This window comes from Suricata suricatta, chromosome 2, assembly GCF_006229205.1.
Source record: "Suricata suricatta isolate VVHF042 chromosome 2, meerkat_22Aug2017_6uvM2_HiC, whole genome shotgun sequence".
NCBI lineage: Eukaryota > Metazoa > Chordata > Mammalia > Carnivora > Herpestidae > Suricata > Suricata suricatta.
In genome coordinates, this window is record NC_043701.1 from 35,882,813 (window position 1) to 35,907,697 (window position 24,885).

At 35.3% G+C, this 24,885-nt stretch overlaps 1 protein-coding gene across 1 annotated transcript in view; it reads left to right on the top strand.

Moving 5' to 3' along the window:
- BMT2 (base methyltransferase of 25S rRNA 2 homolog) overlaps window positions 1–24,885 on the top strand; it is a 101,350-nt gene that overhangs the window by 55,449 nt on the left and 21,016 nt on the right. The window lies entirely within an intron of this gene.

Sequence of the window (24,885 nt, forward strand, 5' to 3'; positions counted from 1 at the left end):
TTTGTTCTAGCTTTGAGAAGAATGTTGGTGCAATTTTGATGGGGATTGCATTGAATGTATAGATTGCTTTGGGTAGTAATGACATTTTCACAATGTGTATTCTTCCAATCCATGAACAGGGAATGTTTTTCCATTTCTTGGTGTCTTCTTCAATCTCTTTCATAAGTTTTCTATAGTTTTCATCATATAGGTCTTTTATATCCTTGGTTAGGTTTACTCCTAGGTATTTGATGATTTTTTGTGCAATCGTGAATGGGATCAGTTTCTTGATTTCTCTTTCAGCTGCTTCATTTTTAGTGTATAGGAATGCAACTGATTTCTGTACATTGATTTTGTACCCTGCAACTTTACTGAATTCATTGATCAGTCCTAGAAGGCTTCTGGTGGAGTCTGCCGAGTTTTCCATGTAGAGTATCACATCATTTGCAAAATGTGAAAGTTTGACTTCTTCTTAGCCAATTCTGATGCTTTTTATTTCCTTTTGTTGTCTGATTGCTGATGCTAGGACTTCTAGCACTTTTTTAAACAACAGTGGTGAGAGTGGACACCTCTGACGTGTTCCTGATCTCAGGGGGAAAGCTCTGTTTTTCCCCATTGAGGATGATATTAGCTGTGGGCTTTCCATAAACTCTTTTATAATGTTTAGGTAAGTTCCTTCTATACCGACTTTCTCAATGGTTTTTATTAAGAAAGGGTGCTGTATTTTGTCAAATGCTTTTTCTGCATCTATTGACAGTATCATATGGTTTTTATCCTTTCTTTTGTTAATGTGATGGATCATATTGATGGATTTGTGAATATTGAACCAGCCCTGTAACCCAGGAATGAATCCCACTTGATCATGATGGATAATTATTTTTATGTGCTGTTGAATTCGAGTTGCTAGTATCTTGTTGAGTATTTTTGCATCTGTATTCATTAAGGATATTGGTCTGTAGTTCTCTTTTTTTTGCTGGGTCTCTGTCTGGTTTGGCTATCAAGGTGATGCTGGCTTCGTAGAATGAGTTTGGAAGTTTTCCTTCTATTTCTATTTTTTGGAATAGTTTGAGAACAATGAGTATGACCTCTGCTTTAAATGTCTGGTAGAATTCCCCTGGGAAGCCATCTGGCCCGGGGCTCTTATTTGGGAGATTTTTGATAACGGATTTTATTTCACTGGTTATTGGTCTATTCATGCTTTCTATATCTTCCTATTTGAATTTTGGCAGTGCATGTGCATTTAGGAATTTGTCCATTTCTTCTGTGTTCAGTTTGTTGGCATATAATTTTTCATAGTAATCTCTGATGATTGCTATATTTCTAAGGGATTGGTTGTAATAGATCCATTTTCATTCATGATTTTGTCTATCTGGGTACTCTCTCTTTTCTCTCTGAGGAGCCTGGCTAGAGGTTTATCAATTTTGTTTATTTTTTCAGAAAACCAACTTTTGGTTTCATTGATCTGCTCGACTGTTCTTTTGGATTCTATATTGTTTATTTCTGCCTTGATCTTTATTATTTCTTTTCTTCTGCTGGGTTTGAGGTGCTCTTGCTGCTTTCCTTCTAGTTCCAGTGGGTGCTCTGTTAAATTTTGAATGCGCTTTTTCTAGTTTGTTGACATTGGCCTGGATTGCAATATACTTTCCTCTTAGAACTGTCTTTGCTGCATCCCAGAGATTTTGGATTGTTGTATTTTCATTTTCGTTGGTTTCCATATATTTTTTAATTTCTTCTCTAATTGCCTGATTAACCCAATCATCCTTTAGTATGGTGGTTTTTAACCTCCACATTTTTGGAGGTTTTCTAGAATTTTTCCTGTGGTTACTTTCATGTTTCATAGCATTCTGATCTGAAAGTGTGCATGATATGATCTCTATTAATTTATGCTTATGGAGGGCTGCTTTATGCCCCAGTATGTGACCTATCTTGGAGAATGTGCCATGTGCACTCGAGAAGAAGGTGAATTTCCTATCTTCAGGATGCAGAGATCTAAATATATCCATCAGTTCCATCTGTTCCAATGTGTCGTTCAGGTCCGTTGTTTCCTTAGTGATTTTCTGACTGGTTGATGTATCCATTGCTGTCAGTGAAGTATCAAAGTCCCCTGCAATTAGCGCATTTTTGGCAATAAGATTGTTTCTTTCTGTGATTGTTTGATGTACTTGGGCGCCCCCGAATTTGGCGCATAGATATTTATAATTGTTAGCTCTTCCTGATGGAGAGATCCTGTAATTATTATATAATGTCCTTCTTCATCTCTTGTTGACTGCCTTTACTTCAAAGTCCAGTTTGTCTGATATAAATATGGCTACTCCAGCTTTCTTTGGCTTCCAGTCGCATGATAGATATTTCTCCATCCCTTTACTTTCAACCTGAAGGTATCTTCTGGTCGAAAATGAGTCTCTTGCAAATAGATGGGTGTTGGTTTTTATCCATTCTGCTTCCCTGTCTCATTTGGTTGGAGCATTCAGTCCATTTACATTCAGTGTTACTATTGAAAAGTGTGGCTTTAGAATCATTGTGTTCTCCCTAGAATTCATGTTTATAGGGGGTCTGGCACCTTGTATTCTTCGCAACATTTCCCTCATAGTCCCTTTTAGGATTTCCTGTAGGGCTGGTTTGGTGGTCATGAATTCTCTCAATTTTTGTTTATTTGGGAACACTTTTATCTCTCCTTCTATTTTAAATGACAGGCTTGCTGGATAAAGGATTCTTGGCTGCATGTTTTTTCTGTTCATCACATTGAAGATTTCCTGCCATTCCTTCCTGGCCTGCCAAGTTTCATTCAATAGGTCTGTAACCACTCTGAAAGGTTTCCCTTTGTATGTGTGGGGCCTTTTCTCCCTAGCTGCTTTCAGAATTCTCTCTTTATCTTTATAGTTTGCCAATTTCACTATGATATTTCATGCCGAAGGCCGATTCAAATTACATCTTAAGGGGGTTCTTTGTGCCTCTTGTATTTGAATGTCTATTTCTTTTCCCAGATTTGAGAAATTCTCAGTTATAATTTGGTCTAGTATCCCTTCAGGCCCTTTTTCTCTGTCTTCCTTTTTAGGAATTCTTATGAGATGGATGTTGTTCCGTTTGATTGTATCACTCAGGTCTCAAATTCTCCTTTCCTGCTCCTGGATTAATTTCTCTCTCTTTTTTTCAGCTTCCTCTTTTGCTATAAGTATGTTTTCTAATTCACCTATTCTTCTCTCTGTCTCATCAGTCCTTGAGGTGACTGCCTCCAGTTTGTTATGCACCTCATCTATAGCCTTTTTTAACTCATCACACCTGTTTTCTAAGTGCCTAGTAATTGTCTCAGTTGATTCTTTGATGCTTTTCTCAACCCCAGCGATTAATTTTTATGACATGTTTTTTAAATTCTTGATCCGGGATGTTGTCTAGATCTGCCTTGAGCAGTTCTGTGGCTGTGACTTCCTCTGGGAGGTTCTTCAGGGGAGAATTCCTTCGTTTTGTCATTTTTGCTAGTTTTCTGTCTCTTGTCACCTTTATAAAGCTTTTTGTGCACTGTGCACCTGTTAATATTTCTCTGTTAAAGGAGGCTTATTGACTGTCCAGGGCCTGTCATTTCAGGAAATATTCTTTTAATGGTGTCTCTCAGTATCTCTTGTTGTGCCTTTGAATATTTTATATCCCTACTCAGCAATATTTGGGACTCACCATCATGCATACTTTGGCTTGTTTCTTGGTGTCTCCCTAAGAAGGAAAACAGACAGACAGAGGGAACAGAAGCACACAAACGCACAGACAAATCACACAAACAAACACATTAAAAGGGGGAAAGAAAAGAAAGAAAATGGAGAGGAACAGACAAAAAGAAGAGAAGAAAAAAAAATAAAGAGGGTCAGAGACAACAAAGGACAATGGACAGTCTAAATGTATATGACCTGTTGAGGTGTGAGGTAAGGATGAGATACAGGAGAATATATCTGGATTGCAAGAAGGTAAAAAAAGGGAGATAGGAGAAAGGAAAATAAGGAGTAAAAATTTTAAAAAATTTAAGTAAAAGTAATAATAAGAAGAAAATAAGTACAAAAAAAAAAAAGAAAAAAACCATGAAGAAAAAAAGAAAAGGGAAAAAATAAGCAGCAGCTCCCCCTCGTGTATAGGCTTGGTTTGGTGTGGTAGGTCTTGGAGGTTACTCTCAGAGGCTCCGTCTTGGTTTCTGCAGAGAGTAGAATGGTGGCACGCCAAGCTCCGCTGAAACTAACTACTGTAGGCCACTCTTAATGAGTCCGATCTCCTTGTGCAGCTGTTGAACCAAATTGTATTTTCCAGGCCCGCCTCGGTTCAAACTTCTAGTCCTTGCTCTTTTATGGTACCACAGATGAGATGTATTTGCTTTGGTGCTGGCTTTAGGGGAAGGATCAGTTTGTCTTGGCTCAGGCAAGGATTTAGGCTGCCCCTGCCTGAGGCGAGGTGTGCTGCCTGAGGCAAGGTGCACAGCAGGAGGTGAAGTGCACACCCTCACAGACACGACTGTGGATTCCCAGCCCCCAGCTGGATTGTGATGGCGTTGGGGGAGGGATGAGTTTCTCTAGGCTTCATGTAGCTGTTGCCCGAGGCGCTGGGTGCTGTGGGAATTGAGCTAGGAGCTCCTGCAGCTTGAGTGTGCACCCAGGTCTCCACTGATGCCAACTCCCTGCCGGGATTACGTAGGGGTGGGGGTATTTTTTCCTTGTTGGCACCCGGGATTCGGGATTCTGCAGGCAATGCTGGGGGCAAGATGCGCCATGGAAATGAGGTGCGTGCTCCCACTCCCAAAACTGAGGTCAAAGTGAGCACCCCTGGCGCCACCGCCACGGCCACTGACTCCCCACCAAGACGGTGCAGGGCTGGAAGCTGTTCTTTCCCTTGCACCACCTGGGTTTGGGATTTAGGCTACCCAGCAGTTATATATGGAGTGAGAGTTTCTCCAAGCACGGTTATCTCTCCTCCAGAGACAGTACTATGATTGTGTTCAGTCTGTCTCTTCCCTTTGTCTCTTGGGCTCCGCATGCTTGCCCTGTGTTGGGCTGGTGCTCCCACCTCCCCTGCCCATCTCGGGCTGGCCCATTTTCCAATCTCCTCAGTTCGCACTCACTCACTCAGATATCTTTGAGGTTGTCTTCTTTCTGGATTCTGTATTTTCTCTTTTTGCTCTTGCAGATGAGCGTAATGTCCTTCTCAATTCGATAGATGGGGCAGACGAAGTTTTCAGAGCTCCCTTCCTCTCTGCCATCTTGGCTCCTCCTTCCCAATACAGGTCTTTTCAATTTAATGTTTTTATATTCTTTGGATAAATACCTAGTAATGGAATTACTGGAACATATGGTAGTTTTGCTTTTTAATTTAAGAACTTCCCTAATATTTTCCACAGTGACTGTTCAGTTTGCATTCCTGCCAGCAGTGACAAGTGTTCTTCTTTCTCCACATCCTTGTCAACACTTATGTTTTGTATTTTTTATTTTAGCCATCCTGACAGGTATGAGGTAGTATCTCACTATAGTTTTGATTTGCATTTTCCTGATGCTAAGTGATGTTGAGCATCTTTGTATGTATCTGTTAGTCATCTACATGTCTTTTGGGGAGAAATGTCTGTTCATGTCTTCTGCCCTATTTTAATTGGGTTATTTGTTTTTTGGGTATTGGGTTATATATTTTGGATACTAATCCTTTATTGGATATGTCATTTGCAGATATCTTCTCCCATTCTGTAGATTACTTTGGAGTCCTGTTGTTTGCTTCCTTTGCTGCGCAGAAGCTTTTTATTTTAATGTAGTTCCAGTACTTCACTTTTGCTTTTATTTCCCTTGCCTCAGAGGACCTATTTTGAAAGCAGTCACTGTGGATTATGTCAGAGAAATTACTGCCTGTTCTCTCTTCTAGGATTTTTCAGATCTTGTGTATGGTGTGAAAAAGTGATCCAGTTTCATTCCCTTGCATGTAGATGTCCAGTTTTCCCAACACTGTTTGCTGAAGAGACTGTCTTTTTCCCGTGGGATATTGTTTCCTACTTTGTCAAACATATCATATAATTGTGGGTTTGTTTCTGGATTTTCTTTTCTGTTCTATTAATCTTTTGGCCAGTACCATACTGTCCTGATCAGTAGAGCTTTGTAATGGAAAGTGAAGTCTGAAATTGTGATACTTCCAGCTTTGCCCCCTTTTTTTTCAAGGTTGTTTTGGCTATTTGCAATCTTTGGTGGTTTTATTTAATTTTAGGGTGCTTTGTTCTAGTTCTGTGAGAAAATGCTGTTGGCATTTTGATAGGGATTACATTAAATATGTAAATTGTTTAGGATAGTATTGACATTTAAACAATATTTGTTCTTCTAACCCTTGAGCATGGAATTCCCTTTGTGTTGTCTTCAATTTTCTTTCATCCGTGTTTTATTATTTTCATAGTACACGTCTTTCTCCTCTTTGGTTAAGTTTATCTCTAGGTATTATCTTTGGTGCAATTGTAAATGGGATTTTTTAATTTCTCTTTCTCCTGTTTCTTTATCAGTGTATAGAAATGCAACAGATTTCTATATATTAACTTTATATTTTATGACCTTATATTTATCAGTTTTATTAGGTTTTTTTTGGTGGAGTCTTTAGGGTTTTTTGTAGATAGTGTGTCATCTGCAAATAGTGAAAGTTTTACTTCTTCCTTATCAATTTTGATGCCTTTTATTCCCTTTTCTTGTGTGATTGTTGTGGCTAGGACTTACAGCATTGTGTTGAATAAAACTGATAGAGGACATCCCTGTCTTGTTCCTGACTTTAGGAGAAAATATGTTTTCACCATCATTATAGTGTTGGCTTTGGGTTTTTCATAAGTGGCCTTTATTATGTTTAGGTATGTTGCCTCTAAGCCCCCTTTGTTCAGGGTTTTTTCAGTGTTGTACTTTTTCAGATGCTTTTTCTGTATGTGTTGAAATGATCATATGGTTTTTATCCTTTCTGTTGTTGATGTGATATATCTTGATTGACTTGTGAATATTGAGCCACTCTTGCATCCCAGGAATAAATTCTACTTGATCATAGTGAATGGTTTTTTATGTATTGTTGGATTCATTTTGTTAATATTTTGCCAAGGATTTTTGCATCTGTGTCATCAGAGATCTTGGCCTGTCGTTTTCTTTTTTGTAATGTCTCTTTCTGGTTTTGGCAGGGTAATGATAGCTTCATAGAATGAATTTGGAAGGTTCCTTCCCTTTCTATTTTTTTGCAATAGTTTGAGGAAAAACAATAGGTACTAACTCTTTTTGTTTTATAGAATTTACCTGTGAAGCCATCTGACCCTGGACTTCAGTTTTTTGGGTGTTTTTTGATTTACTGATTCAATTTTATGATTGATAATCACATTTTCTATTTTTTTTGTGATTCAGTTTTAGGAGGTTATATGTTTTTAGGAATATCCATTTCTTCTAGGTTGTCCAATTTGTTGGCATATGATTTTTTATAGTCTCTTAAAATTGTTTATTTCTGTAATATCAGTAGTTATTTCTTCTTTTTCATTTCTGATTTTTTTTTAAATAATTGGGCTAAAGGTTTATGTTTCCAGAGGACCAGCTCCTGGTTTCATTGATGTATTATTTTTTTGGTTCATATTTTATTTATTCTGCTCTAATCTCTATTATTTCCTTTCTTCCACTGGTTTTGGGTTTTGTTCTTGTCTAGCTACTTTAGGTGTAAGGTTTGATTGTTTATTTTTCTTGCTTTTTGAGGTAAGCTTGTATTGTTATACACTTCCCTTTTAGGAGAAATTTTCCTGCATCCCAAAGATTTTGGGCTATTGTGTTTGCATTTTCATTTGTACGCATGTATTTTTTTATTTCTTTTTTGAATTTCTGGTTAACCCATGCATTGCTCAGTAGCATGTTATTTAATCTATTTGTGTTCTTTGTAGATTTTTTGTTGTGATTTCTAGTTTTGTGGCTTGTGGTCAGAAAAGATAAATGGTATGACTTCAGTTCTTTTTGAATTTGTTGAGACTTGTTTTGTGGCCTAACATGTGCTCTGTTCTGAAGAATATTCCAAGTGCACTTGAAAAGAATGAGTATTCTGTTTTAGAATGGAATGTTTTGATTATGTCTATTAGATTCATCTAGTCCAAAGTATCATTCAAAGCCAATGTTTCCTTGTTTTCTGTTTGAATGATCTGTCCATTGATGTAAGTGGGGTGTTAAAGTACCCTAATATTATTGTATTAATTTTGATTACTTTATGTTTGTTATTAGATGCTTTTTATTTATTTGGATGCTTTTATGTATGGTGCTTACATATATGCAATTGTTATGTCTTCTTATTGCTTTGTTCCCTTTGAGTATATAGCATCTTTTTTTTTAAATTTCATTACAGTCTTTCTTTTAAAGGTTTTTTATTTTTATTTTTTTAATGTTAGAGGGAGAGCCAGAGCATGAGCAGGGGAGGGACAGAGAGAGAGAGTGAGACACAGAATCCAAAGCAGGCTCTAGGCTCTGAGCTGTCAGCACAGAGTTTGATGTGGGCCTCGAACTCATGAACCATGAGATCATGACCTGAGTCAAAGTTGGACTCTAAACCAACTGAGCCACTCAGGTGCCCCCACTGTCATTGTTTTAAAGTCTATTTTGTACAATATAGATATTGCTATCCTGGCTTTCTTTTCACTTCCACTTGTATGATACATGCTTTTCCATCCCTTTGCTTTAGTCTACATGTGTCTTTAGGTCTGAAATGAGTCTCATATAGGTAGAAATAGATGGGTCTTTCTTTTTTATTCATTCTGTCACCCTCTGTCTTTTGATTGGCATTTAGTCCATTTACATTCAGAATAATTGATAGGTATGTACTTATTGCCATTTTGTTACTTTTTTATGATTCTTTTTGTACTTCTCTGTTTCTTGCTCTGTTCTCTCAGTTTTTTATGCTTTTCTCTAGTGATATACTTGTATTACTATTTTTTTTTCTTGTCTATTTTTTTGATTTGGGTTTACCATTAGGTCAATATATAACATCTTCGGCATATAGCAATCTGTATTAAGTTGTTGGTCACTTAAATTTGAACCTGTTCTTTACCCCCTAATACATATGTTTTAAGTATATGGTATCCTACTTTGTATCCTGTTATTTTATGAATTTCTTGACTGATTTTTATAATTAATTACTTACTTGACGGGTAGGTTACCTGGATGGCTCAGTTGGTTAAGCATCCGACTCTTGATATCAGCTCAGGTCATGATCTCATAATTCATGAGTTTGAGCCTCACATTGCTGTCAGCGCAGAGCCTGCTTGGGATTCTGTTTCTCTCTTTCTCTGTCCCTCCCTCATTTGCATGTGTGCGCTCCCTCATTCTTAATAAATAAACAAAAAAATACTTTAGAAAATATGTTTTTATTGCTTTCATGCTTCTTAATTTCCTTCTACTTATAGTGTTTCTTTTCCACTCAAAAAGTCCTCTTTGGCACTTTTTGTAGGGCTGCTATAGTGGTCGTGAACTCCTTTAACATTTATCTATCTGGGAAACTCCATCTCTCCTTCCATTCTGAATGATAATCTTGCTGGATAGAGTATTCTTGGCTGCAGGTTTTTTTCCTTTCTGCACTCTGAGTATATCATGTTGCTCCAATCTGGCCTGAAAAGTTTCTGCTGAAAAATGAGCTGGCAGCCTTATGCGGTTTCCCTTATATATAGGTGGGTTTTTTTTCTCTTGCTGCTTTTAAAATTGTTTTTTTATCCCTACTTTTTTCCACTTAAACCTCTGTGTCTTGATTTGGACCTCTTTGAGTTGATTTTATTGGGGGCTCTAGGTGCCTCCTAGATGTGGATTTCTGTTTCCTTCCCGAGTTTCAGGAAGTTTTTAATAACTAGTTTTTCAAATTTTCTGCCCCTTCTTTTTTCATCTTCTGAGATCCTTATAATGCAAATGTTATTACACTTGATGGTGTCTGTTTCCCTGAGTCTTTTCTCATTTTTTAATTTTTTTTCCTCTGTCCTGTTAATTTGTTTTCTATTACTTTGTCCTCCCAAGTTGCTGATTCCTTCCTGTATTTCCTGTACTCTACCATTTGTTCCTTTAGTGATACTGTTATTTATTTTCATCTATGATGTGTAGTTAATTCATTTAATTTTTATACAACACAATATGGAATGTGCTGTTACTAGTAACTTCTCTATTTGTGTAAATAATACAGTAATTGCTATATTAAAACATACATCAGTTTAAAAATTACTGCCATATACATATATGTGCTTATTCATGAAGGTGGTATTTAATTTTCTAGTCTTGGATAAATCTAGGAAAGAGCCATTTCAGATGCTTTCTTCTCTGTTTTCTACGAAATGTGGTAAGAGGCTTATTTTGTTTGTTTGCTTATCTTTAAAAAAAAAAACGGGTTTTAAAACGATGTTAAAAGTAGAAGGAACAAAAATGAGCACTGTGGACTTAAAGAACTAAATTCAGTGAAATCAGAAGACATTTCTGAAAGCACTTTGAATTTGAGATTATATGGAAACTCTGTACCTACTTAGAAACATACCAAGGGCATCTGGGTGACTCAGTTAAGCGTCTGCCTTCGGCTCAGGTCATGATCTCACAGTTCATGGGTTCAAGCCCTGTGTCAGGCTCTGTGCTGATAGTTGAGAGCCTGGAGCCTGCTTCAGATTCTGTATCTCTTTCTGTATCTCTGCTCCTCCACTGATTGTGCATGTTTACTCTCTCTTAAAAAAAAAAAAGGAATAAAGAAAAAGGAGAAAAAGAAAAACATACCTTTGTATCTGCTATGCTTTCTGACTAGAATGCCAATCACCCATCCTTTTATTTATTCTCCCCTCTTTCCCCATTTTCTCCTGAGAAAAGTCTTGATGATCCTGCAGGTCCCAGCAGGGTTTCTTCTTCTCTTTCACCAAGTAATGTTTTTTTTCACTCTTATAACATTTGTACACTCCTCTAGAATGCAGTCCTTGCATTCCTTGCATTGTAGTTTGTTATGTATTTGCATGTGTGTCTTCATTGCACCGAATTCCTTGGCCGTCAGGACTCTCACTCAGCTTGTTATTTCATGCTCTTAACCAGAGGCACACTGCTAAATAGGTATTTATTAAATGTTTGTCATATTATAGATATGTATACATTTAAAGCTGTTTTTTTAAGTGATACCAGAGGTTTTTGGCTGTGTGTGTGTGTGTGTGTGTGTGTGTGTGTATGTGTGTGTGTGTGTGTGTGTGTACGTGTGTGTGTGTGTGTGTGAAAGATTTGTAATCTCTTAAGTAATTTCAAATGACTTCTAAACTAATATTAAACAGTCTTTACTATGTATTTATGATTATGGCTGTTTAATATAAACTCTTTAAATTATCTTCCAAACTTAATCTTCTTTGTTTTTAAAACTTGAGCTTTTAGGGGCACCTAGATGGCTCAGTCAGTTAAGCGTCTGACTTCAGCTCAGGTCATGATCTCATGGCTTGTGAGTTCAAGCCCTGCCTCAGGCTCTGTGCTGACAGCTCAGAGCCTGGAGCCTGCTTCAGAGTCAGTGTCTCCCTCTCTCACTCTGCCTCTCCCCTGTTCATGCTCTGTCTCTCAAAAATAAACATTAAAAACAATTGAAAAAATAAAATAAATGAAAATAACTTGAGCTTTTAGGTTGAGAGCCCCCATATTTTCACATCAAAAGTTAGAACACATAATCTGGCAAAATTGTTTGTTCTGTTTTATTTTTTATATTCTGTGAGTAAAAGGTACTGTGAAGTATGGTTTGGATGACAAGATACTGGAATTTCCAGCTCCTTCAGCTTCAGTGAGAGAGCGTAGGTCCATTGGTAAATACAGACAAAAAAAAAAACCAATAAATTGTATTTTGCTGTTGAATTATTTCTTTTATTAAGTGATTTATTCTTTCTTTGTTTAGGCCAATTTTTTCAAATTCTAGATATTTAACCACCATATTAACCACCATTTAACTTGCAAATAAAAGGAGCTTTCCTCCAAATAAATTTATACTATGAAAACTTACCAACCTAGTAATAATGTTTGTTGTTTAATTTGGAAATATTGTTGCTTCAGACACAGAAATAGTGGTATCAGTATTTAGTCTTTATCAATAAAAATTACCTTGATGTAAAAGTAGTACTTACAAGATTGATTTATTTTGGACCGTGTGATTAGTGATCCCATAAGAATTTATTAAGGGTAATTTGTAGAACAAGGATTGCTATGTATACTATTAACGTGGAAGAAATATCTGTTTCTCTTGTAAAATTTTAGTGACTTAAGAGAAAATTGCGAGTCTGTTATTTATCTGTTTTTGGTGTTTTAACTATTTTTTTTTGCAGAAAATTTCTAGAATTCCCATAATCCAAAAAGGACAGTGCCTTACAAAAACTATACAACAGATAGTTTTTAAAATATGAAAGAATGATTGAGATAAAATTAATAAGGAATAACGTAGAAGTATAGGTGAGGTTAATATAAATAATACTGAGAATTCCTGTATACTTTGAATTTAGCTCATAATCACCATGGATTTTCTAGAAAGGTCGTACTCCATTCCTTCAAAATAATTTTCTTTCAGTGTATCAGCTGGTAAGTGAAATGAACCTGTTCAGGCTTAGTGTAACACTTAACCCTTAGGAGGTTTATTTAGTCCATAAATAGAATTCAAAAGGATACTTGGACTTCAATGAGGAAAAAAATGATCTTTATTTTCTGTTATTTCTACTTAAAATTTAGTAGTTTTCCTCTATTACTAAGGGCAGCAAAACCCAGTATCTATGACATTTTTCCTTATAAAAATTAAAGCTTTAGATGTTACCATTACCATATATATATCAGAATATTGATTCTCATTGCTTTAAAATTACCATAGTTATTTAGATTCACTGCTACATCCTCATTATTTAATTTTACTTAAGAAACACATGTTAGGGGCATCTGGATGGCTCAGTTGGCTGAGCGTTCGACTTCTGCTCAGGTCACAATCTGACAGTTTGTGGGTTTGAGCCCCATGTTGGGCTCTGTGCTGACAGCTCAGAGACTGGAGCCTGCTTCGGATTCTGTGTCTCTCTCTCTGCCCCTCCCCTGCTCACGCTCTGGATCACTCTGTCTCTCAAAAATAAATACATGTAAAAAAAATTCTTTTTAAAAAACACACGTTAACCATATCAATCTTTTTAAGTATTTCAGTAAACATTTCAGTGTATAATTTCAGTATATCCCTTTATATTTAAGTTTTTTTAAGTTTATTTAAAGCATTATTTTGAAAATAAAGGGGTTTGTGGTCCAGAAAATATTTAAGAATCTCTGACTTAGTGGAAGAAACTATACATGGTTGTATGATGTTAGACTCTTCCTTTGAAAACTCATATTCATTCAATAATTGGATTATTTGAATAGTCACTGGAATTCAACATAAATAATGTTAAAGTCTTGAATATTTTTTGTAGAAAAGTTAATATTTATTTGAAAACATTTTATAACAATGAGCATGCATTTCTAGGGAGTTCTTAGAACTTGTATTATTACAGATAGCAAGATATGTAGTTTTTTATTTAATGAATTTTAATTATTTAATGAACAGTTCTAAAGTTCCCATGTTACATGTATGGTACATACTAACATATAAGTAAGTAAAGTCTGTCAGTTAAAAATCACTGAAGGCTGGCTATCTAGCCTTTTTTGGTGAAGAAACTTCAGTCATTTAATAGATTATGCAGAGCGTACTTTTGCCCTTAGCACACTTGATGGTTTCACATATTACAGTACTTTCATATCCATTAATAATAATGAAATACTACTTGCGTTCATTGAAATATCTTTTATAACTGTTGACTTTCACAAGCAGATTTTATGCCAACCACTTATACTGATTTTATCTTTTCATATATTCTACATTAAAAGTTAAACTAGAGTATGGCTACCTGGACATTGTAGTTAATCTCTCAAACTAGAAAACAATTTTTTTACATGTTAGGCAAATCTTAAAAATGTCAAAGAACATTTTGATAAGGTCAAAATGCAAATTCTTTCAGGAACCCAGAAAAGTTAGCAGAGCCCAACATTGCCTTTGTCCTGAGAGCATTTGTCCAAACTGGCAAACTTGAACTTTCGTTTTCATACTCCACTGATAACAGTTGAAGCTCCCAAGAGCTGCTTTCTCAGTTTAAGAGTGATCCATAGTAAATCTACCCCTTTCACCCAGAGCATGACAGACCCCAGTGAACCTATGGGACATCCCAAGCACACTCGTACTCCAAAAAAACTTCAGATCCTAAATTTATTTAGTTGAAAGTCATCCTACCCTAGTGGTATACCTGGTTGCGGTACAGAAGCAAAAAAAACAAAAAACAAAAAAAAACCCACCTTTGCTCAAAACTCTTTATATATAAGAAAAGTAAACAATTCAGAGTAAAAACTAATTAAGCATGTATGGAAACAAAGTGCAATGATCTAAGCCAGCAGATAGCAAGAACAGATCTATTAAAGGCCTCAGATACTAGAATTTATAATATATATAAGATTTTTTTATAAAATAAACTTCATTTTAAAAAGAAAAGAATTACTTAAATTTCTATAGGGACTAGAAGTTTCACAATCTTGTCAGCCATTTATTTGCAAAGCCAAAATTAAAAAATAGAACTTCTAGAAATAGTAAAATAATTAAAACAGTAAATTAGTGCATAGCATGAATTGAAGAGGAAATTATTGAATTGAGTGAGACACAGTAAGTGAAATTTTCTATAATGCCACATCCTGACAATACAATAGTCAGAAAATAGAATTAAAATGGTTAAAGATGCAGAAGACAAAATGATGAGAAGGTCTGACTTGTTATTAGAGTTGCAGGAAAGGAGAGAATGGGAAAGCAAACCCTTAATAAAAGAAATCTAAGGATGTATTTCAGGCAGAAAGAAAATGATCCCAGATGGAAAATCTGAGGTCAAAGAAGGAATGAACTTAAAAAAAAAAAAAAACTGGTAAATCTAGACATTTTTACAATAGGATACACAGAAAGACTAATGTAATTTGTGTGGTTAACAGATTTTTAAGTGTCCTGGAGCCCTTACTGATCTAAGAGATGGCTAAGGTTATCAATAGTTAAATATACGTTTTCCTAAAAGAATAGAATAGAAATTTTAAGTCAGCAAAATGAAAAATATATATAATTGTTAACATTTTAAAGAAAAAATTGAAAACCAGTTCTCAATTGCTATAAATACATCCAATGGAGGAACTGTTACAAATCGTAATGTTCAGACTTCATCCTACACAAATTAAATCAGGAAGTCTGAGTGATTTTTTTAAAGCTCCCAGGGTGACTCTAAGAAAAGTAAGAAATGGGAGAAAAGAAACAGAACAGATAGAGGAGATGGAAAAGTGTAAAAGAAGATAATAGCAACAAATGCCAGTAAATCACTTTAAAAATAAATAATCTAAATACTCTAGTTAACAGTAGATTGTCAGACTGGATTTAAAAATCTAATTTATACTACTTTTGAGAGACATTTCCAAATCATAAGACTTAATAAATATTATTTCTATAGATAAGTTTTTTTTCAAAATGATAGGAAGTGTGAATTACAGGAAAAGGGAGCAATGTTTAATTTGTGCCTAAGAGTGCAACTTTAATATACATTAAACAAAAATTGGCAGACAAATCTACAGTTGTTTGGGGAAGATTTATCCCATTATTACAGTTTGATAAATTTCAAACCTCTGAGGAAAATTATGGGTATTACAATCAGTAAATACCTTTATATTCATTACTTAAGATTCATTAATAGTTAATATTTTGCTACATTTGTTTCATATCTATATATGTAGACACAATTTTTCCTTTTTTTCTCCCTGAACTCATTTGAGTTACTTCATCACTAAATACTTAAGCATATGTCACCAGAGATCAAGGATATTGGCCTAGATAGACACAATATAATTATCATCACACTCAGGAAATTTAACATTGGTATAGTTTTGTAAAAGAACAGTTCATATTCACATTTTCCAGATTGTTGTAATAGTATTTATAACTATAGGTTAGGTTGTTTGATCCAAGAACCAATCAAAGTTTACATAGTTTGTTGAATTATCTCTTAGGCATCATTAATCTAGAAAGTTCCCTGTGGTACAGCTTCATATTAAACATATTTGATACACGGGTGATACTGTGTTCTCAAATATATCAGTAAGAAAGTACGTGTCAGTTTGTCCCATTCTTACTGATGTTAAATTTGATCATTTGACTAAAGTGGTGTGCGCCAGATTTCTTCACTGTAGAGGTTTCTGTATTCTGTAGGGTTCTACATGAAGACTAAGGGAATCTCCTTTTCCTTGACAATTTTCACCAGTGGCTGTAGCATCTATTAGTGATTTTGCCTGCATCAAGTTTGTTTTACTGTAGTTGTTAGAAAATGGTAATTTTTCAATACCTAACTAGCTTAAACATTTATTGGTTCACATTCTTCTGTGAAGAACAACTTTCCTTTTGGCTGTGTCAGTCATTACTACATCAACATGCTAAATAAATTCAGGATTTCTTTGCATTTCTTTCTGTCCTTAAAATACTACTTATTGAGATTGTTATAGTCAGAATGCTATGTTCAGAAGCTACTGAATTTCCTGAATTTTTACCCTCCCTGTTAGTTAAATATTTAGCTAACTTCCTTAGTTTCTCCTCTTTTTATTTTGTGTTTTTAACTATCCCTGTGCTTTAATTTTACTTTTTGAATATGTAAAACATTGACTTTAAAAGTCTGAACTACAAAGTAGGTACACAAAGGAAGGTGTACTTGGATGTCCCATCCTTTCCTTAAAACATCCACCTGGTTTCCAAATCCTCTGAGGTTTTGTTAATTTCTGGTTTTCCATCCTGAGTTTCTTTTTGCAAAAATGAAAAGGATAATGTCTTTCAAATCAATTTACAGAATCTTTCTTTTCTGCTTCTTTAAAAACAAATGGATGACTTTTAACACACTTGTTAAGAACTGAGAGAGCAAGCATTTAGAAGCACTAAGACTACAGAATATTTGAACAACTTGATTAACAAACTTGCCCTAATGGCCAAATATAGAAAATATTACCCCAAAACTGCAATATTTCAACTGTACATGTAACTTTTGTAAAATATATTATAAAAGTTTATGAAACAGATGTTAGTAGGATTCAAATGTTTGGGGTGGCACCTGGGTGGCTCATTCGGTTATGCATCCAACTTGGGCTCAGGTTATGATCTCGTGTTTTATGGGATTGAGCCCCGTGTCAGCTCTGAGCCCCCTTGGGTTTCTCTCTCTCCCTCTCTGTCCCTCCCCTGCTCGTGCACACATGTGCACTCTCAAAATAAATTTAAAAGAAAAATGTTGAGGGATGCCTGAGTGGTTCAGTGGGTTGAGCGTCTGACTCAATTTCCACTTGGGTCATGATCCCAGGGTCATGGGATTGAGCCCTGCCGTCAGGCTCTGCACTGACTGTGGAGCTTCCTTTAAGATCCTCCCTCTCTCCCTCCCTCTCGTTCTCCTCCCTCCTCCTACCTCTCTCAGGAAGCAAACCATAAGACATATAAACTGAGGGTGGGGGTGGGGAAAATGCGTGATAGACATTAAGGACGGCACTGTTTGGGATGAGCTCTGGGCATTATATGTAAGAGATGAATCACTGGATTCTACTCCTAAAAGATTTCTCTTTCTCTCTCTCTCTCTCCCTCCCTCCCTCCCTCCCTCCCCCCTCCCTCTCTCTCTCTTTCTCTCTCTCTCCCTCCCTCCCTCCCTCTCCCCTATCCCTCTCCCCCACTCGTGTGCTCACTCTGTGTGAAATTAAAAAAAATTTTTTTAATGTTGAAATTTTAGAGTATATTCACTTTTTAAAAAAAAAATATAGTCAACACACAGTGTTACTCTAATTTCAGGTGTACAGCATAGGGATTTGACAACTTTATACCTTACACTATGCTTGGAAATATGCCTACCATCTGTCACCATGCAATGCTATCACAATTCCATTGACTATATTCCCCATGCTATACCTTTCATCCCTGTGACTGATTCATTCCAAACTGGAAGCCTGCATCCCCACTGCCACTTCACCCATTTTACCCATTCCCCCCACCTTTTCTGGCAACGAGCAGTTTGCTGTCTATTATGGATCCATGTCTAGTTTTTGTTTATTTGCTTTTTAAATTCCACATATAAGTGAAATCATGTGGAATTTTTCCTTCTCTGGCTTATTTCACTTAGCTTAATCCCTCTAGATCCATTCATGTTGTCAGAAGTGGCAAGATTTCAGTCTTTTTATGGCTGAGTAATATTCCCCTGTGTGTGTGTGTGTGTGTGTGTGTGTGTGTGTGTGTGTGTATACATGCCCCATGTTTATCCATTCCTCCATCAATGGAAAATGGAAATGGGAAACACTTTGCTTCCATATTTTGCTACTATAAATAATGTTGCCATAAACCTAGTGGTGCAATTATCTTTTCAAAAAAACATTTTCATATTCTTTGGGTAAATACTTAGCAGAGGAATTACTAGATCATATGGTAGTTCTATTTTTAATTTTTTGATGAATTTCCATACTGTTTTCCACAATGGCTGAGCCATTCTGCCTTCCCATCAGCAGTACACAAGGGTTCCTTTTTTCTCCACATCCTTGCCAATGCTTATTTGTTTTTTTGATTCTAGCCATTTTGACAGGTGTTAATAATAGCTCACTAAGTTTTGATTTGCATTTCTCTATTTAATGATACTGAGGATCTTCCAGGTGTCTTTTGGACATCTGTATGTCATCTTTGGAAAAATGTCTTTTCAGGTCCTCTGCGTAATTTTTAATTGGATTTTTTTTGGGGGGTGTTGAGTTGTATGCTTGAGGAGACATACCTACAAAAATGTTGCTTGTACCAATGTCAAAGAATTTACTGCCCAGGTTTTCTTTGGGAGTTTTATGGTTTCATGTCTCACATTTTAGACTTGAATCAATTTTATTTTTGGGAATAGTGTAAGAAAGTTGTCCAGTTCTGTTTTTTGCATGTAGCTGTCTAGTTTTCCAAACATTTCTTAAAAAGATGGTTCTTTTTTCCAGTGTATATTTTTTGCCTTCTTTGTTGTAGATTAGTTGATCATATAAGCTTGGGTTGATTTCTGAACTCCTTTTTCTTCCTTTGATCTGTTGTCTGATTTTGTGCCAGTAGCATACTGTTTGATTACTACAGTTTTGTAGTATATCTTAAAATCTGGGATTATGATACTTTCCATTTTTTCTTCTTTCTCAAGATTGTTTAGGTTATTCAGAGTCTTTTGTGGTTCTATGCAAATTTAGTATCTTTTTGTTGTAGTTGTTTGAAAAATGCTGTTAGCATTTTGTTAGGGAATGCATTTAATCTGTAGATTGCTTTGGATAGTATGGACATTTTGGCAGTATTAATTCTTCCATGGTTGTGGAGTATCTTTATATTGGTCTGTTTTATCTTCAGTTTCTTTCATCAGTGTTTTATAGTTTTCAGGGTACAGGTCTTTCCCTCCTTGGTTAAGTTTATTCCTAGGTATCTTATAGTTTTTGGTGTGATGGTAAATGGGATTGTTTTTTCTATTTTGTTACGAGTGTAAGAAACATAACCAATTCCTGTGTATTAATTTTGTAACCTGGAACTTTTCTGAATTCATTTATTCTATTAGTTCTTTGGTGTAGTCTTTGGGGCTTTAAATTTTTTTAATATTTTAGAGAGAGAGAAACAGAGCATGAACGGGGGTTTCGGGGGGGGGCACCGAGAGAGAGGGAGACACAGAATCAGAAGCAAGCTCCAGACTTCAGAAGCAAGCTCCAGACTCAGCTGTCAGAACAGAGCCCAACGCGGGCCTCAAACCCACAAACTGAGATCATGACCTGAGCCGAAGTCGGATGTCCCAACTGACTGAGCTACCCCAGTGTCCCTGAGGCTTTATATTTATACTGTCATGTCATCTGCAGATAATGAGAGTTTTCCTCATTCATTACCAATTTGAGTGCTTTTTATTTCTTTTCCATGTGTTATTGCAGTGGCTGAGACTCCCAATACTATGTCGAATAAAAGTGGTGAGAATGGACATTCTTGTCTCCTTGATCTTAGAGGAAAGGCTTTCATTTTTTCCACCATTGAGTATAACTCTGGGTTTTTCATATGTTGCCTTTATTGTATTGAGGTTTTTCCCTTCTCAACTGACTTTTTTGAGAGTTTTTATCACTAACATTTGTTGAATTTTTTCTGATGCTTTTTCTGCATGTGTTAAGATTTTTATCCTTTTTGTTGTTGCTCTAAATCGTTGATTTGCAAATATTGGAGCATCCTTGTATCCCTGAGGTACTTCCCTCTTGATCCTGTGAATGATCCTTTTAATGGATTGTTGAATGCAAAGGTTTGCTAATGTTTTGTTGAGGGTATTTGCAGCTGTTTATTAAGAATGTTGGCCTATGTTTTCTTTTTGTAGTGTCTTTCGTATTTCTTGTCTTGTAGAATGAATATGGGAATCTTTGTTTCTCATCAAGTTTTTGGACTGCTTTAAGAGAAATAGGTGTTAGTTTTTTTTCAAATAATGGTAGACTTCACTTGCAAATCTGTATAGTCTTAGGCTTTTGTTTCTTGGGAGGTTTTTTTTGTTGTTGTTCTGTTTGGTTTTGGGTTGTGTGTTTTGTTTTGTTTTTGTTTTTTTGCTGACTGAATTTTGTTACTGAAAATCGATGTGTTCTGATTTTCTATGTCTTACTGATTCAGTTTTGGAAGATTGTGTATTTCTAGGAATTTATCCATTTTTTGATATGATTTTCCTAATACTTTTTTCACTTCTGATTTTATTTATTTGAATCCTTTTTTTCTTGATAAGTCTGGCTAAAGGTTTATCAATTTTGTTTATCTTTACAAAGAATCAGCTCTTGGTTTTATTGATGTTTTCTTTTGTTGGATCTCTTTAATGTATTTCTTTTCCAATCTTTATTACTTCCTTGCTTCTACTAACCTTGGCCTTTGTTCTTCTTTTTCTAGTTTCTTTAGGTGTAACCTTGGATTGTTTCTTGTAGTATACCTGTATCACTATAAATATTCTTTTAGAACTACTTTCCCTGTATCCCAGATCATGAACCATTGTATTCTTGTTTTCATTTTTCTCCATATACCTTTTATTTCTTTCTCAATGCATTGGCTGTTTAGTAGCATGTTGTTTAATATCCACTTGTGTTTTTTCCAGTTTTTTTGTGATTGTTTTCTAGTTTCATACCATTATGGTCAGAAAAGATGCATGATACGATTTCAATCTTAAATTTATTGAGACTTGCTTTATGGTCCAGCACATGATTTGTCCTAGAGAACATTTCCTATATACTCAAATGATTATTCTGTCATTTTTGGATGAAAGGTTTTTCTCTATCTGCTAAGTCCATCTGGTCTCATGTATTGCTCAAAGAGGGGATTTTTTGGTTGATTTTGTTACTGAAAATCAATGTGTTTTTCTTTCTACCTGGTTGATGTATCCATTGATGTAGGTAGGGTGTTACTGTGTTATTCTCAGTTTATCCATTTATGTCTTGATATTTGCTTTATGTCTTTAGGTGCTCAAATGTTGAGTGCATAGATAATTATAATTGTTATATCCTGTTGTTGGATTGGCCTTTATCATTATATAGTACTTTTCTTTGTGTTTTTTTACTCTGTTTTAAGGTCTACTTTGTCTAATACAAGTACTGCTACCATGGCCTTTCTGCCACCACCACCACCCCCCTTCTTCCATTTACAGGCAATATCTCTTCTCATCCTTTGACTTTTAGTCTGGGTGTGTGTCTGAAGTGAGTCTCCTGTGGGCAGCATATAGATGGGACTTGTTTTTTTTTTCCATTCCACCATCTTTTATCTTTTAGTTGGTACATTTAGACCATTTACATTTAAAATAATTATTGATAGGTATCTCCTTATTGTCATTTAATTTTTTCCTGGTATTTATAGTTCTTTTTTCCCCTCTGTCTCTTGCTCTGTTTGTGACTGAAGACTTTCTGTAGTATTAAGCTTGATTTTCTTTCCCTTTATTTTTTGGGTAGCTATTATAGCTTTGGGTTTGTGGTTACCATGAGGTTCATACAAGGCATCCTAAGTGTATACGTTGATGATTAAGTTAATTGTCACTTAAGTCTGAACACATTGTAAAAGAACTTTTTACTACCCCCCTCTGTATTATATATGTTGTTATATTTTACTTTTTTTGTTGATAATTTTCTTCTACTTATGACCTTTTCTTTTCCATTTAAAGTATCCCCTTTAACATTTCTTATAAGACTAGTTTAGTGGTGATAAACTCCTTCAACTTTTGTTTGGGAAAGTTTTTCTCTCTCCAATTCTGAATGATAATCATGCTGGAAAGAGTATTCTTCATTGTAGGTTTTTTTCTTTAAGTTTTTTGAATATAAGGATTGCCTTATGGGGTTTCTCTTATATATAACTTTTTGCTTCTCCCTTTTCTCAGTCTTTAACCTTTTAATTACCACATGTTAAAGTGTGGACCTACTTTATGTAGCCAGCAATGAAGCATGAAACTTTAAAAAAAATTTTTTTTAAAGTTGATTTTTGACAGAGAGGGAGACACAGAATCCAAAGCAGGCTCCAGGCTCTGAGCTGTCAGCACAGAGCTCGACGCAGGGTTCAAATTCATGGACCACAAGATCATGACCTGAGCCAAAGTCAGCCACTTAAACCAACTGAGCCATCCAGGTGCCCCAGCATGAAACTTTTAAAAACATTTATTCAAGAAAGAAGAATGTCACAAAAGCAAATGTGTAATACAAAACTATTATTTAGGCCATGCTGTCAGAGGTTAAGACTATATAAGGAAAAGAAGAGAATGATTGCCATGAAAATCAGGATAGTGGCTACCATTACACAAAGGGCTGAGGGAATGTCATGCTTCCAGGGTGTAGGCAGTGTTTTATTTCTTGTCTTGGATGATAATTACTTGGATGTTGACTTCGTGATTAAACTTTAAATATACTTAATGCAAATAAAAAGAGCTAAACCAAAGAATTTGAAATGAATTAAGTATAAACTGATAATAAATCCATGGTACTGCTATTGGTGATTGTATCATAATGTTGAATTAACTTAAGTGATTTATAATACTCCATCCAGATAGAAAATTTAAGAGACTATCAGAAATGTTTTCCTAGCCAGTTTACCAGAATCAGCTACTATATAATTTAATGTGAAGAAAATTCTACCATACTGTAGACCCACAAAAAATTCCATCTGTAGCAATAACAGCTAACAATATTTACCACTTTTTGAGCACTTGCCATGTGGCAAATATTGGTCATGCATTATAAATGTGTGATCTTATTTAATCTTGGAAATAACTCAATGTGGGTACCACATTAGTGTGTCCACATATTATACAGGTCAAGGACAGAATCAGGTTTTGATCTTAATCTCTGATTCCAGAACTCTTGTGGTCTTAGTCCCTATAATCTTGGGGCAAGGATTATTTAATAGTGTATATCTAATGTTACTATTGTCCTAGAATGTCATTTATTCTAACTTATTATGATTTAGATATTCAAATTTTTATTAATTCAGCAACAAATGTCAAATTAATGCCAGGCATTTCTGGGGCCACCATCTACTGGATCTTTTGCTCTGTTTAGCAGCTTGGAACCTGTGCCACATAAATTTACTGGCCTTACTTCCTTGGAATGTAGTGTATTGCACTATTTCAAGTATTACCAAACTGAATTCAACTTTACAGATTTTTTTTGTTTATGCATCACCCAAACTACATACTAATCTGTTTCCTGAGTGGCTATAGTACATGAAATTACCTCTTGAGCCCTAGGAGCAGCTAGCTATTCCTTTCAAGAACTAACATTCATCTGGAGATAATTTTCAGAAGTATTGAGCCTTTCAACAGATAAAGAAAATGAAGGTCCTCTTTAGTTAACTTGCTATTACCTTAGACCCTTATGCTCTTCTTCAGAGGAGTTCTTAAAATTTATTGACAAAACTTTTAATTAGTTCATATTGTTTTTATGTTGCTGTACACTGCCATGTCCTCTGTCAAATGGTGAGTATGGTCATTTTGTACAAAATGTTAGGACATCAAGCTCTTGGTTTAAAAAAAAAAAGTAACCCCTATTTATTGCATTCCTCTTCTGAAAAAAATCAACTTTGTTATTTTGACTATAGGACCTTTTTCAGGAGTTTAATTTTCTGTCTATAGTTTAATGTCTCCCAATGGATCAAAGGGAAATGGTAGCCAAGATATAAGTAAGAAGAAGAAGCTGGACAGATTTTCTCTACCCTTACATTTCAAAGATTCTGTTTTTACCAAATGATTCTCACATCTCATATAGGAAATTGTACTATCAATGGAAATTGTACTATCAATGGAAAGGGTATATTGTCTCAAGCTGAGTTTTATTGATTTACTGTCTGAACACTAGGACTATGGGCTTGTGTCCAATAAAATCCACCATTTCCTTTATTCTTAGTGCTACATAGATTGATGTTCATTGCAGGCAACCAACTTTATAACATAATTATTTCTGATTTTGTTTACCTTCTACCATTTTTGGACATGAACACAATAAAAATTTTTCATAACTTTAAAAATACTATTTATGATTTCCTCTTTGATCCCATAACTGAAGTCCAAGGACATTATAATATTGACTAATGAGATTTGATTTGTGAAGGAATTCTTTTAAGGACAGTTGTCAAACAGTGATCTGGGGATTTTAGATACTTCCAGGATTTCTGTGGGTGGAAAATTATTTTTACAATACTAAGATGTCATTTGTCTTTATTTACTCTTTCTCTCAAGGGTAGAGAGGAGTTTTCCCAAACTATAAAGTATGTGATGTTACAACAGCCTGAACACAAAAGCCCAAATGTGAATTCATCTGTCTTCTATTAAGCCAGGCATTAAAGAGACTTGAAAAAATGTAAAACATCTCTTCA